General features: G+C 39.5%; 1 protein-coding gene across 1 annotated transcript in view; it reads right to left on the reverse strand.

Annotated features, from left to right (window-relative positions):
• Positions 1–15,219, reverse strand: part of COL21A1 (collagen type XXI alpha 1 chain) — a 188,417-nt gene extending 173,198 nt beyond the window's left edge. The window contains exon 1 of the mRNA XM_061195184.1: positions 15,079–15,219. The gene's annotated coding sequence lies outside the window, so the exon portion shown is untranslated. The remainder of the gene's footprint in view (positions 1–15,078) is intronic.
• Positions 15,220–15,431: the final 212 nt, after the last annotated feature.

A 15,431-nucleotide genomic window follows, 5' to 3' on the forward strand; every position in this document is an offset into this window, starting at 1 on the left:
AGAACCATCTGGAAGGTCATATTTGGAATTCACAATGGCCCAAAGAAAACTTTCCACAGCTCCTCCGGTGCATCCTCATACTTACCCTCCTTCTTCTTTATATTCAAAATCCCTTCCCCTTCACAGATTCAGAGATGGCCAGGACTGAATATTTCTAAAATTGGAGGAACACAAATCTTTGTACTTTTACTTGGAGGATATTCCGCAAATTAATTAGCACTTGAATAATAGAGCCACAAGGGTTTTCCAAGTGCGGTATGGTACTTAGGGGGGAAACGTGCATTCACACTGACATATTAAGTATTCTCTTTAATGAAGGAATATTTTGTAACAATGAAACTGTAATGGTAACTAGAAAGGCAGAAAGGTTATGTTTCTCTGCTTAAATCTGCCCCTTCTTGATTCTTCCCTACTGTTTTCCATTGACCATACATGGCAAGCAATTATTATACACGTCTTACAGCTTCAAAAGCTCATCATTCATTTTTTTCTAAAATTCAATAAAATTGTGCTTACATCCTCATCACCAATGGAAATGCTCACCTGAATATCAATGATCTCCTTATCTCCCAAATGAATGGCTTCCCTCACCCACGCCCCATACCCTGCTCCTTTATCTCCCTCTGTTTAAGATCATACCCTCCACAAGAGTTATTCTTCTTTGAGATAATCAATGCTTTTACAGTGCCCTTGGCAATTTTTCTTCAGTTATCTCTTAAAAGATAGCCCTTGTCTTGATTGGTCTTCTTCTTCTGGACTTTTTCTTTTTGGCCTGTGATTAACAGATCTGTGCTCAGCCAATTGGCCACTGCCCCTTGCCCAGAAACAAAGACACCCTCACTGCTTCACTGACCGCTTTCTATGGAAGGGCTCCAGGCCCCACGTACCAAAATATCTCATTTCCTACTCTCCCCACTCTAAGCCCTCCCTTCCCATCAAGCTCCTTAAACAAGCCATACCCATTCCCAGTTCTAAGCCTCTTTCACAACATATCTTAATTTGTGAAATATAAACGAGTGCTCAGGGTCTGAGTAATAAACATCAGGAACTTACAGAAAGGAGAAAAGAAATACCTCTGAAGGTCAAGAGCACATATGCCTCTGGTAAACCCCCAAGGCTGAGGGTTTAAAACAGTTGTCAGCTGGCAGGAAGCAGTGCTGCCCTGCCATCTTTTCTGACCGCCCTGTGCCCGAGCTGGGTGGTTGATGCCCTGGCTTTTCTGGTTGTTAGATATTCTAAGCCTCACTCCTGTCTGTGAGCACTTACTTACAAAAACTTACAAAAGGAATGAGTCCTAAACATTACACGATGTTTGTCAAGTGCCAAGAATAAATTACATCAAACAGACCTGTACTTTTTTGTTTCATTTCATTTTTTTAAAATTTTTTTAAAACTTTATTGGAGTATACTTGATTTACAATGCTGTGTTAGTTTCAGGTGTACAGCATAGTGATTCAGTTATACATATACATATATTCATTCCTTTTCAGATTCTTTTCCCATATAGGTTATTACAGAATACTGAGTAGAGTTCCCTGTGCTGTACAGTATGACCTGTAGAATACTGTACTTAATGGTATTTCAAAAGTAAAAGCACATAAATGTAATCTGGATATAAAACTTATCAAATGGCTCCCCCATGGAGAGTAACAGCAGATGCAGGAGGTTTCTAGTGAGATGTTTTAGAATTCTGGCATGTGCCCTGTCCAGTTTATTGGTTATTCACAATTCAAGCAAGGAAAATGATGACCTGCAAATCAAATTTCTAGACAAAGCAAAGCTGAGAAAGATCTCTAACTGACTGAATGAAAGCCTGTGGATAAGATCTCACCTGGATAAATAATGGGACAACGGCAATAAGACAAAATTCAAAAGAAACACATAAAAATCCTGGGATCCAAAATCTGGATTGTGGAATGCTTAAAAGGAATCTGTTGGCCTAACAGCAGGAGGGCTGAGGAGACAAAAAGTCCTTAGCTAATGATAAACTGAAGTTATTAGTGTGAGCTGGCTGCCAGAAATTAGTTTGGGCTACAGGGAGAAAAGAACAGGGCTACACCCTTTCTACTCAGCAACCAATGGCCAGAAAGAATCAAAAGTCAGTGTGTCCAGGGAAGGCCGACCAGACTGGAGATCATGTGCTCATCAGTTTTGTTATAGGGAGAGGTTAACGCATCAGGCATCATTGGTATAAACAACATTTGTATTATAAACAACAATTACTTGTAAGATAATTTCCAGCCCTATGATTTATGTTGACTATGGTGTGTGTAAACTAAACCACATTTCAAGAGCAGGTTCAAGCCACACATCCTCCATGAAGCAAATCATCACAAAAACAGACCATATCTTCCAAGGTGCCTACCTCCACTATTAGACCATTTGGAGCTCAGTTACAGAGTCTTATTTGCTCCCCAAAATTATATTTGAAATAGTCCATTTCCCAACCGTATCATAAGCAACCTGGGACCATGGCCAACCTCAGTCTACTCGGTACCCAGGGAGCCACTGAAATTTAACTTGCTGACTCATCACTTTTTTCCCATATAGCACAAAATCAACGTTTTTACAGTTATCAACAGCTCCTTGTGATGGGATGAAAGACACAGTAACAGCTTCCTTGGGAGTTCTTGTTTCCCCTCTGCCCTCCTGATATATCAAAATTCCTTATTTTGCATTTAAAACTTCCCAACTCCCTAATGAAGACAATGGTTATAGAAACTGAAACCCATTCTTGCTGCTTTTGCGGAAAATAAAATACACCGTCTTCCCTTTTGCCTTAGCACATATCAATAGGCAGCTCTGAGAAAGTGGAAATCCCAGGAGAAAGATTTTGAAGGAAAAAAAAAGTCAAAATTTGAAATTCTCTAGAGTCTAGAGTAATAGTAGCAAAGTCTTACAGTCTGGAGAAGCAGGGCTATGTCTCCTCTTCACTGCATTTTGGGAAGATTGCAGTCCTGTAACAACCGGATTCCTTGAAGACACTGTCTTGAGTAAAGCAGATTGGCCTTGCCTAAGGATTGGCAATATGAAAACAATGAAAGAAAGGAAAAGGAAAAAGTTTCTTCTTGCAGCTACCTTTAGGATATGTGCTCATCTTTGGGGGAAAACTGGAAGAGGGGATAAAGGGGAAAGCATGCACACATTTATTTTTAAATTAAAGTCATTAGTATTCATATCAAGCTTGAAAATATGAAATCATAATTGCTTCACTAGTCTTACTTAGACTGCTTTAGGCCCAAAGATCTAAAACATGGTAGGTTACTAGAAGGAAGATGTGGAATTCAACTTGGCAACCTTATCCGAGACAACGTAGAAACATTTAAAATGCACAAACTCATTGCCCTACTCAAGATTAGCATTTAATGAAGTAATAGGTCTGGCCAAAAAGTGTCCGATGTGAAATTACACTATCCAGCTAAAAATTAAAATTATTTCGAGGCACAGTTAAGGAAACACAGATGCACAAATGGCTCTCAATATCCTATATTGGTAACTGGCCAGACATTCATTTAATTAACTAATTGAGAAGAATCAGAGCTCAAAAATGTTTACACTTTTTTCCAGGGCTCTGACATGTGTAGTCTAAAAATAATCGAGTCTGATTTTCCCAGTATCTCCATAACTTCCTTCTGTCAAACCTCAGTCAATTCAATTCAGTTCATCATGGTTTTTTGCTTAGTTTAGTTTTTGGTTTGGTAGACTATGTGCCTAGTCTAAACACTTTGTAGAAACTTACTGATGCACATTATATACGTAAAATTCATCGCAGTTTTGAGGAAAACATAGATCCAACCAGGGACCCTAATAATAAACCTTCAGATTAGTGGGTGTGGGAGCAATTAACATATGAAGTCAACCACTTCACCCCCCTTGAAGCACTCTACTGTGAGCAGCATTGGACTAGGGTTAGGAGCGCTGTGGTATAACAACCAACCCTGACATACCAAGCAGTCATGGGGAAATTTACAAACAGAATGTGAGTCCTTGAGGACAGGGATCATGTCTAATTTTTTGCTGCATCCCTAGGATCTAGATTAATCTATAGAAAGAGCTGGAGAAACTGTTTGTCAGATGGATGAATTAATGCATATCCTATACAGATGCACCAGAGTCTGGGCTGCAGCTGCACAAAGGCCCCTGGCTGAGGAGGCAAATGGGTATTGAAACTCAGGGCTGCGTCTGCCCAGAGACAAAGGGATCTTCTGATTTTCCCAGAGCCTAAGACGGACAATCCAGGGTCCTGACCAAAGAGACCTCTACAACTGCTAAAATCCAGGAGCTCATGAAAAACCACCTGCAGCTGCAAGACAGACCTGAGGACACCCTCAACCCCCCACAACAACCGCAGTGACCGGGGACCGTGCCATATGGCAAAGGGTGCCAGACTCCCAGACTCCAGAATCAACACTTAGAGTCATAGGAGTTGCTCTCCAAAGCCTCTGTCATCGCCCCTAGCACACTGCTAGCTTCAGGAGACACCCTCCCCTGCATCTCCCAGCACGAGTGGAGAAGGGTAAAAATCTGGATTTGCCTCTCCTCCATGACCCAGGCTGCCCAGAGGATAGCCTCATCTGAAGAAGCAACCCACTTTCCACAAGGTAGATATCCAAATCACACGTGTGAACAAGCTTAGAAGTAGGGAGAATACTTATGATAATAACTAATTTGAGCAAATTTGAGGACTTTTACCTGCCAGGCACTATACTAAAGGGTTCATGTGCATTATTCCATTTACTCCTCCTGACCACAGTATGTAGAAGGTCCTATGATCCTCTCTTGACAGATGGGCAAATTAAGCTTTAAAAGGTTAAAAACCATGCACAAGGTCACACAGGTGCTAAGTGTCAGGGCCACGACTACATAACGCCCACCCCAATCTCAGCTATAATCTTCAATGGCTTTAAGGTATTAGAGTACATAATATTCTTTTGGCATTCACAAGGAGTAATAAAGTGATGTTCTGATTTTAAGAAAAATTACTGATGGAGAGATATACCATGTTCTTGGATTGGAAGAATCAACATTGTGAAAATGACTATACTACCCAAAGCAATCTACAGATTCAATGCAATCCCTATCAAATTACCAATGGCATTTTTTACGGAGCTAGAAAAAATCATCTTAAAATTTGTATGGAGACACAAAAGACCCCGAATAGCCAAAGCAGTCTTGAGGGAAAAAAACGGAGCTGGAGGAATCAGACTCCCTGACTTCAGACAATACTACAAAGCTACAGTAATCAAGACAATATGGTACTGGCACAAAAACAGAAACATAGATCAATGGAACAAGATAGAAAGCCCAGAGATAAACCCATGCACCTATGGTCAACTAATCTATGACAAAGGAGGCAAAGATATACGATGGAGAAAAGACAGTCTCTTCAATAAGTGGTGCTGGGAAAACTGGACAGCTACATGTAAAAGAATGAAATTAGAATACTCCCTAACACCATACACAAAAATAAACTCAAAATGGATTCGAGACCTAAATGTCAGACTGGACACTATAAAACTCTTAGAGGAAAACATAGGAAGAACACTCTTTGACATAAATCACAGCAAGATCTTTTTTGATCCACCTCCTAGAGTAATGGAAATAAAAACAAAAATAAACAAATGGGACCTAATGAAACTTCAAAGCTTTTGCACAGCAAAGGAAACCATAAACAAGACGAAAAGACAACCCTCAGAATGGGAGAAAATATTTGCAAACGAATCAACGGACAAAGGATTAATCTCCAAAATATATAAACAGCTCATTCAGCTCAATATTAAAGAAACAAACAACCCAATCCAAAAATGGGCAGAAGACCTAAATAGACATTTCTCCAAAGAAGACATACAGACGGCCACGAAGCACATGAAAAGATGCTCAACATCACTAATTATTAGAGAAATGCAAATCAAAACTACAATGAGGTATCACCTCACACCAATTAGAATGGGCATCATCAGAAAATCTACAAACAACAAATGCTGGAGAGGGTGTGGAGAAAAGGGAACCCTCTTGCACTGTTGGTGGGAATGTAAATTGATACAGCCACTATGGAGAACAATATGGAGGTTCCTTAAAAAATTAAAAATAGAATTACCATATGACCCAGCAATCCCACTACTGGGCATATACCCAGAGAAAACCGTAATTCAAAAAGACACATGCACCCGAATGTTCATTGCAGCACTATTTACAATAGCCAGGTCATGGAAGCAACCTAAATGCCCATCAACAGACGAATGGATAAAGAAGTTGTGGTACTTATATACAATGGAATATTACTCAGCCATAAAAAGGAACGAAATTGAGTCATTTGTTGAGACGTGGATGGATCTAGAGACTGTCATACAGAGTGAAGTAAGTCAGAAAGAGAAAAACAAATATTGTATATTAACGCATGTATGTGGAACCTAGAAAAATGGTACAGATGAGCCGGTTTGCAGGGCAGAAGTTGAGACACAGATGTAGAGAACAGACATATGGACACCAAGGGGGGAAAACTGCGGTGGGGTGGGGATAGTGGTGTGCTGAATTGGGCGATTGGGATTGACATGTATACACTGATGTGTATAAAATTGATGACTAATAAGAACCTGCAGTATAAACAAACAAACGAAACAACTAATACTAAACTTTCATTGGGTTATTTGTATGGAAATATGTTAATATAAATGTTTCAGACATTACATGAAATTTCTAAAAATCTTATATGTTCTGGTATAATGTTATAAGTCATAATCCTAGTTATTACTTTAAAATGTATATCTCAGAAATAACTAATTTTCTTGTCAACTGCATTATTATGAACTTTCATCAAATCTTTAACCGTGGTCATTTTTAAGTCTTTTGTCAATTACAGACAGTTCTGGGTGTACTCTGATGCTTTTGTAAATATGTTCCTATAAAAGGGTTTCATCTTCAGGAAATTCATGGAAAAGACTCTGACAAGTACAGGTTTCTGGTACCTGACTGTACTGCTGAACTGAATGAATAAGCATTTTCAGAACTCTAATGAAAAACTGATGAGCTCATAAAAGTGCTAACAAAAGATCAAGATGAAAAAAAAAAATTAATTACATGGGACTGAGTGAACTGATGAGGATGAGTATAATTTTTGTGACTTTCTGGTTGAATTTAAAAAAAGAAAAAATCCCACAAGAACTCAGAGGCAAAGAATATACAAATCAATTTTCACTGCAAAGTAAAGGAGCTGTTACAGTGGAGGATTACTGGACTGAATGTCAATATTATGACATAGTATGAGTGTGTTTCATGTTTGGTAATTGCAATCATTGTTGCTTTTGTTGTGGTCATCCATGTACAATGCTTGGTGTCAGTCTATTTATCTCTTGTAAAAATAAAATACAGTGTGTGTGAAAAAAAAAAGAAAAATTACTTGTGTCATTTTAGCCAGATTTTACTATCTGTTATTAGTGTGTCTGGTATTTCAAAGTACATCTGGCACAACACGTACTTTGTGAATTACAGGAACATAAATGAATCACACTGTAACATCATTCTCTCTCATTTGTATAGGAATTCAAAATTACCATTTCATATGTTTCCTTCTACAAAGCATGTAGTTATGCATTTATCTTTGCATTACAAATGTAATACATATGTATTAAAAAATAGAGAAAACAAAGAAAAGCAGGAAAGAAAATATCTATCATGCTACCTCCCAAACGCAACTGTTAACATTTTGGGAAACATGCAATTTTGAGCTCAAAAATATAATTTGATTACTCATATAAACATGATTCCCCTACAAAACCCATAATTAAGAATCAGAAATTTTTTTTCAAGTGTTGAAAAGACCAATGAATATTTTTTACATAATTCCCACATGGAGGCCAAAAAAATTTTGTTTAGGCCTCATGAAAAGGAAAATACAATTTTCTTGAAATAAAAAGATCTGTTATTTCATTATTTCTCATTCACAGCAACGTCCATCTTCAGTGAACATTCAAGAACATTGTTATAGGAATTTTAGGAATGAATGCTGTATTTCTCAGGAGACTTATTTCCTAAAGGATGCTACTCCACATTGATTTAAACTCTGGGCACAGATTCTCTAATCTGCCATTCTTTACATGTTCCATGATGGTCTCTAATGGTGCTTTTCACCAAGAAAAAGAAAAATATGTGAACAGCAAAATGAAATAAGACTTTACAATCACACCTTCCCAGCTCTCTCTTACTGCAGGCTTTTCTGATAAGCTACCAACTTAGTAAGTTGGTGGTGGGCTGGAATGAGAAACCAGGTTTCCTATTTCCTGGTCCGTAGCCTTCTTGGAAATAATGAGGGTGTCTATTTATTTAGCACTTCATATATAAATACTATGCTACCATACTGTTACTCATACGGTAGAACAGAAATGACACATAACTTAGGTTGTGGGTACTTCCTTGTTCACACTCCACACTGACATGCTTGCTGCCACTAAGTATATAGGAGTTTGAATAATGTTCCATGTGCCTCCACATCCCATCAAGAGCTCTGAATCCCACCTTTTCTTTTCACCTCTGCTCCCTCCTCATTCCAAAGGGACCTAAGTAGGAAATGCCTAGACCATTCTAGCTAAAACAGTTACCATGGCATCACTGCACCCCACAATGCATCTTTCATTCTCTCTCATTTCAAACCTTAGTCCAGAGGTGCTGTTTAACAAGTGATTTGAACAGGGAATGAAAAGCGAAGGAACTGTGAAAGGATGGAAAGGCAAACTGCCCGAGGGAAAGGGGGAGTTACTACAGGGAGGTAACGGAGTTGCCTGCCTTCTCAGGATCGTGGGTGTTTCTCTTCTCTGCAGTGCCTCTCTCTGGGATAACCTCTCCACTTCTTGCCAAGATACAAATTCAAATCATACTCATCTGCCGATGGAGACTTAGGTTGCTTCCATGTCTTGGTTATTGTAAATAGTGCTGCTATGAACATTGCGGTGCATGTATCAATGGATAAAGAAGATGTGGTATATATACACAATGGAGTATTACTCAGCCATAAAAAAGAATGTAATAATGCCATTTGCAGCAACATGGTCGGCCCTAGAGATTATCATACTAAGTGAAGTAAGACAGCAAAAAACGTATATCATATGATATCACTTATATGTGAAATCTAAAAAAAATGATACAAATGAACTTATTTTACAAAACAGAAATAGGCCCACAGACATAGAAAACAAACGTATGACTACCAAAGGGGAAAGGGGGGGAGGGATAAATTAGGAGTTTGGGATTAACAGATACACACTACTATATATAAAATAAACAACAATGATTTACTGTATAGCACAGGGAACTATACTCAATATCTTGTAATAACCTATAATGGAAAAGAATCTAAAAAAGAACATATACATAACTGAATCACTGTGTTGTACAACTGAAAGTAACACAACATTATAAATCAAATGTATTTCAAGAGATTTTTTTTTTAATTCATATTCAACCTTTTCTAAATATTGCTTCAGGACATTATGTTAAATGGGAATCAAAAATGGTTTAAGAAACAAAGTGACACATCATGCCATCCTTGCTGATTTTTCTAAATTTAAATCAAAACAATTTTTGCCTTATACATTTTTTCACTTAAAAATATGTACAAAATGTTATTTTTATATAATATATTAAAGGGATTTTTCCATTTAAAAAAGAAAACTGCCAACTGGCTATTAATAGACTTACTAAACCGAACATAGCAACTTCTCTGAATCCCCCTGGGATAGCCAAGCACTGGGTAGGCACTTCAGTGCTATGTGATGATTGGCTGAACACTTACAAAGAATGTTCCTCCCTGCCTTATCTTTAATATTCTATCTAATTCTGGGTACTGGTACATGCCTAGACATGCCCTCGAGGTGGAATCAAACTCTCTCTTCCTAATAAAGTAGAAAAATACATATACAGCAAGGTTTAGCATTTCTAAACGTATATAATTCAATAAGTTGTTTCAATCATTGAATCACATGTGGATTTGAAAGTTAACATAAAAATATAAGACATATATTCTGAGTGTTTGTTTTTATTTACCTAATAAAAAGTTACCTAATAAAAAGTTAAAAGACTAAATTTCTGAAAAATATATTTAGAAGAACTTCCTATAAATCTCAAACTTCACTAGAACTTCTTTTCACTTTGAATTTAAAAAGAAAATATTGTTGGTCCTTAATCTTTTCTTCTTGACACCAATAACTGTAAAAACAAACAGTTAACGGGTAACATAACACTGCAATCATGGCTATATTGAGCTAGATCAAAACAAGACAAGTCAAAACAAAAATTAAACAGTGAATCAAACACAAGCAACTGGCAGGATTCCCAGAAGGTCACCAAACTTGGACTTGAGAAAATTCTCAACGTTTCCTGAAATTTTCAAAGATATCTCTGAGCTTTTCATTAGTAAAAGCCAAAATGCTAAAGAAACAGCAAAGAGGAAAAACTCAATTGAATCCTTAGAAATGGTAAACCTAGTGGAAAAAAAAAATCATCCTTCTCACAGTTGAGAGCTATAGGTTTATTTTCTTACAAGTTGGCCATATTGGTATCAGTGGTTTTTCATTTAGAAAAGCTTTTCAATTAATAACCCTGAAATCAAACTGGGTCAAGGGAGACAGGCAGGTCCGTAGCATTCCCAGGACACCCTATCTTGGATTATGTGCTACTGTCACATTACCTGTTTTCAGAAGACAAGGTAGTTGAATGAAAAATGTACAGAGTAGAACACAGGAAACCTGTTGTCATCTGGTGCCACCACTGACTATTCCTGGGCCCTTAGCCAAGAATGAGGTCTCCAAGACCCTGTTTCCTCATTTAGATCAAACAAATTCTAATATCCCTAAAAATTCTATCAGTATACGGGAATTCCATGTATACAGTTAATGTGTACTGTTACACAGCCTCTCTTTTTCTTTTTCATGATTACTACTTTTGCAATAAATTAACCCAACTGATTAACTTTTTAATCAGTTTGAGGATCAACATGCTAGCACACTGATCTCAGGTAATTCCAGTGTGCAGTCCAGTTTGGGAACTCGTGGAGTGAAGCAGTGATTCTCAAAGTGTGGTCTCAAGCCAGCAGCAGCAGCATTTGGGAAGCTTTAGAATGTTGTTCAAAAGCTTGTATTATTTTCTGAGAAACTTGAAGGACTTCACTTATTCAGAAACAAATTCTCCCACTAGCTAAAACAGAAAAAGCATCAAATGAACATAACCTAAATTAGGACTGCCTTTTCAGGATCCAGTTTTCAGAGGTGAAAAGAGAAAAGAGAGCTTCAGCTTAAACCATTTATTAACGTCCAAGGTGAAAGAATAGCAAATTCCTATTAAGCTTTGACTGTGAGCCAGGCACTGTTGGTAGAACGTTAGAGACATTAACTCATTGACTCCTCATGATAATCCCACTGATGTAGGTACCATTACCCCAATTTTACTAATGAGGAAACAGAAGCAAAGAAAGGTTACGCAACTTGTCCGGGTTCAAGCAACTAGTAAGTGACAGAGTCAGGATTCAAGGCTTGGCATTTTGGATTGAGAATGAGTGTCCTTAACCATGAGATGGAGAAAGTTCGAGAACTCAGCCTCCATGGCTAATTCTCTTTGCGTGAGACTGGATCACTTGCCAGAAATAAATATTTCAACTTGTTTCCCACAAGAATGCTAATGAATCAAACTAAAGAATTACTACTCATGCTGAGAAATATAATCCAAAGATAATAAACACAAAATAAAAACATATAGCCCTTTCCTGTGATTTGTTTTTACTCACAAGACTTTCCAGATTGGCCTTAGTGGTAAAACCATCAACTTTGGAACAAATGGGGCCCTCAAAATAAATGCACTGAAATGAAGGCCATCAAGGCCTTTCCAAGTGAGCCAAATTATGAAAAACAAATGCAATTAGCTAACTTCTTTTTGATTATCTCTGCCCTGGGACTTGTGCCTGCAAGTGGAGAATCATGAAATCATTGTGGGGCATTGCAGTAGTGATCATTCCTAATTGGCCACTCACTGGGCTGCCACATCTTGTCGCTGAATTGCGACATCACAGATGCTCAGCTCTTCGGTTAAATTATCCAGGATACATAATTTGATAACTAAGCCTTTGAATTGGCTTCCACACGCCTTCATTTTTTCCATCAGGAGAGGTGCCTCTGATCTTCCCTTTTCATGCCCAGAGGCACTCCTCATTTCATACATAGTGAGCCTAAGAGAAAACCCTACTTACATTAATTTGTTTACATTTAATTTAACAACCTTACATTCTTATTATATTGAATTTAATAATATTACATTGTACTTTTAAAAGTGTCCTAATGAAGATCTGATTTCCTGAATGGAGGAGTTACTAAGATGTTTATATGCTGAAACTTGCATTATGTTTAGTCTTCTAGAAGTCACAGAAGATTGGAAACTGCAAGGGTACAACCTCTTACATTTAAAGATGGGAGATGAGTCCTAAAAAGGCACCCTAAGTTAGAAATCTAATATTCAATTTATAACTGAAATTAAAGGTGAATCAAGACTCATTTCAAAGTACAGAATCATTTGGCATCTTTTTTGGAATTAATACCCATAAATTTTTTTTTACTAGAACTATTTGGCCCTAAGAGGATCATCCAGATCAGTTCCAATCAAATTGCTTTTTCTGTACGTGGTTTTGAAGCGTTTTGAAATTGTTGCATTTAACGAGGAAAAGGACACTTGAACTACCTCGCCTACCCTTTTTGCCAGTTTAGTCCTTGATGTGTCCTCAATTTGCTTTCTCTTATATTATCTTGGACAAACCTTGATGTAACTGAATAAGGTTTCATTTCTTTCTCTCTCTCAATTACCTAGGAAACACCAGATAGTATTTCTAGACTGGTTCTCTTGGGGGATACAGCATGCCATGCCTACCATTTGAATCTTCTTTTATAAGGAATGATATTCTGGAGAGCCAGGTTTTAAGACTATTTAAATCTGAATGTGACTAGATTATAAATTCCACCAGATGGTAAAATCCTTTACCACAGACAATGAGTAGATACATAACTGGGCTGTTGACTTGAAGATAATCTACTAAAAAATTTTTTTCTGGAAAGTTCTATAAAAAACATGTAATAAAATTAGGAAGATAATTGGAGGACATCCATATGTTCACATTCTAGTAAGAAGGAAAAACTGTAAATTCTAAGGGTGAGGTTGGTATGTAAATATTTGTAGATAAAAAATGTGACCATGTTATCAACACAGTTTTCATTCCAAAGTGTTTGGGGATTAGGTTTTTGTTTTGTTTTTAGTTTGTGTGTGTGTGGGGGGGGTGTGCACATTTTGAGCTAACAAATATTTCATTGACTTGCTGGAAGCATTATTTCCTTTAACTCTGACAACATGAGAATTATGAAGTATGCATTGTACTACTGCAGTCCCCATTTTACAGATGAGAAAAGTGAGGCTCGCAGAGTTATGCCATTGCCCCAGAGTGCAGAGAAGCAGAAGAGTAGGTCTTGAACCTGCAGCTTGGGCCTCAGATCCAGGCTCCCAGTCCTCACCACTACCTATATTTCCCACCAGCCTCTAAACACAAGCTTAGGACCTGTCTCTTAAAGGTCTCTCTACCTCATTACAAATTGGCACGGAAAATAAATGTTCTCTGCGCAGGAAGTCTCTGTACACTGAGCAGTGTTCACCCAGCACACATGTTCTAGGACCACAGTCATGCCTATTCTAGCTTTTTTATCCAACATCAGATTTTTGAATCCATTTAAGCCTATTTGCAAAGTCATTCTGTTTCTGTACTAATGACTTAGGAACAGCTGGAATTTTTCTTCGCCGAAATTTTGAAATCTCAGATCTCTGTTAAAAGAAAAAAAAGGAGCCACTCAGAGAGTCCAGAGAACTGCAATGTTGAATTCCCTTTCACTCTGGAGAATTGGCATGAATCCCTGAAACCTCCAATTGCTTTTAAAAAAAATACTTTATATGAGCCTTGTAGCATGCACTGATGACAGGGGTGATGGGGAGCATCAAATCAGGGGCCAAACATTCATGTTATTACAGCCAGGAGATTCTTAGGTACATTTCTTCTTTGGCTTCAACTCTAAAAAAAAAAAGAAAAAGTTCTCTACGACAAAAAATTGCTCGAGATGATGGCTAAGTCTCTGCCCTTTATAGGATCCTCCAAAGTCCACGGCATTTTTTTTTTTAATATGGGCAAAACCCTACTGATGAATACCTAAGATTTTCTGAAAAGGGATCTGTTCCCTCCTCCCTCTGAAGGGGAATTCGAAGGTGTCTGCCCTTCCCTCCACTGAGATCCAGCCCAGAGTTCTCAAAAGTGAGCAAGCGCTAGCATCACCTGGAGGGTCCACGAAAACACAAAGGGCTGGGTCCCTACCTCCAGAGTTTCAGATTCAGGAGGTCTAGGCCTCCGTAGCCGGCCCCAGATTTTGCATTTCTAAAAGTTCCCAGGTGATGCTGCCGCTGCTGTCCAGAGACCCTCCCAGCCCTTCCTTGGAGAACCACGGCTCTCACTCACTGGTTCCCAAACTACTCCACCTAGCAATCACCTGGGAAGTTTTGAGCCCTACTCCTGGAGATTCTGATTTAATTGATCTGGGTGCTGCCGCAGCACCAGATTTTTTTAAGCTCCCCTGAGTGAGCTTCCTGGGCAGCAGCCTCAAAGAGCCTCGGGGGCACCGCGCACAGCCCACCGCCCCGTGCGCTCGCGCCCCACGTGTGGACACCAGAGCCCCTTCCAGAAAGACCGACCGAGGCCCAGGGGGTTGAGCTTAGGGGCGTAAATCACTGCGCATTATTCATTCCCAGAGGCCAAACACTCCAAACAGAAATCCGAACCCAGAGAGGCTCCCAAGATTATATGACCACCCAGTAACCTTGCCAGACAAATCCTGCGTCCCAGCCTCCAGCCTGGGCGCGGATTCTACCTCGTAGTTCACCCACCGCCTCCGCGCGCGCGGGAAAAAACTACACCCTCGGGAGTGCAAACTGGAAACTGCAGCCGCGAGAGGGCCAGCCTGAAGTCCCCTGTTTGTCATTCGGGCGAGGACACTGGAGGAGGAGATGCCACCTTACCTGGCGCGCGTCCCTGGTCAGGGGTGCCGTCGCAGCCGCTGCGCGCTCCGCGTGGGCCCGGGGTGTCCCGGGAGTGAATGGTCGCGGGCCGGACACGACCTGGGCTAGAGCGGATCAGCAGCCCTCCCGGAGCCCGGAGCCTGTCTGCCCGCAGCGGCCGGTGCAGCGCGCGAGGGACACTCCCGGCCCCTGGAGGCGGAGCCCGAGATAAGGTTCGCGCCCCCACCCGCCCCCTTTCCGAGGGCAGCGGCCAGAGGGTGGGTTTTGGATCTGGATCCTCAGTGCAAGCTCCTAGGGAACCCCGGTAGAAGTCAGCTCAGTTCTCCTCCCGCTAGGACTGGGGAGAGGCGGGC

The sequence above is a fragment of the Eubalaena glacialis genome, chromosome 7, assembly GCF_028564815.1.
Source record: "Eubalaena glacialis isolate mEubGla1 chromosome 7, mEubGla1.1.hap2.+ XY, whole genome shotgun sequence".
NCBI lineage: Eukaryota > Metazoa > Chordata > Mammalia > Artiodactyla > Balaenidae > Eubalaena > Eubalaena glacialis.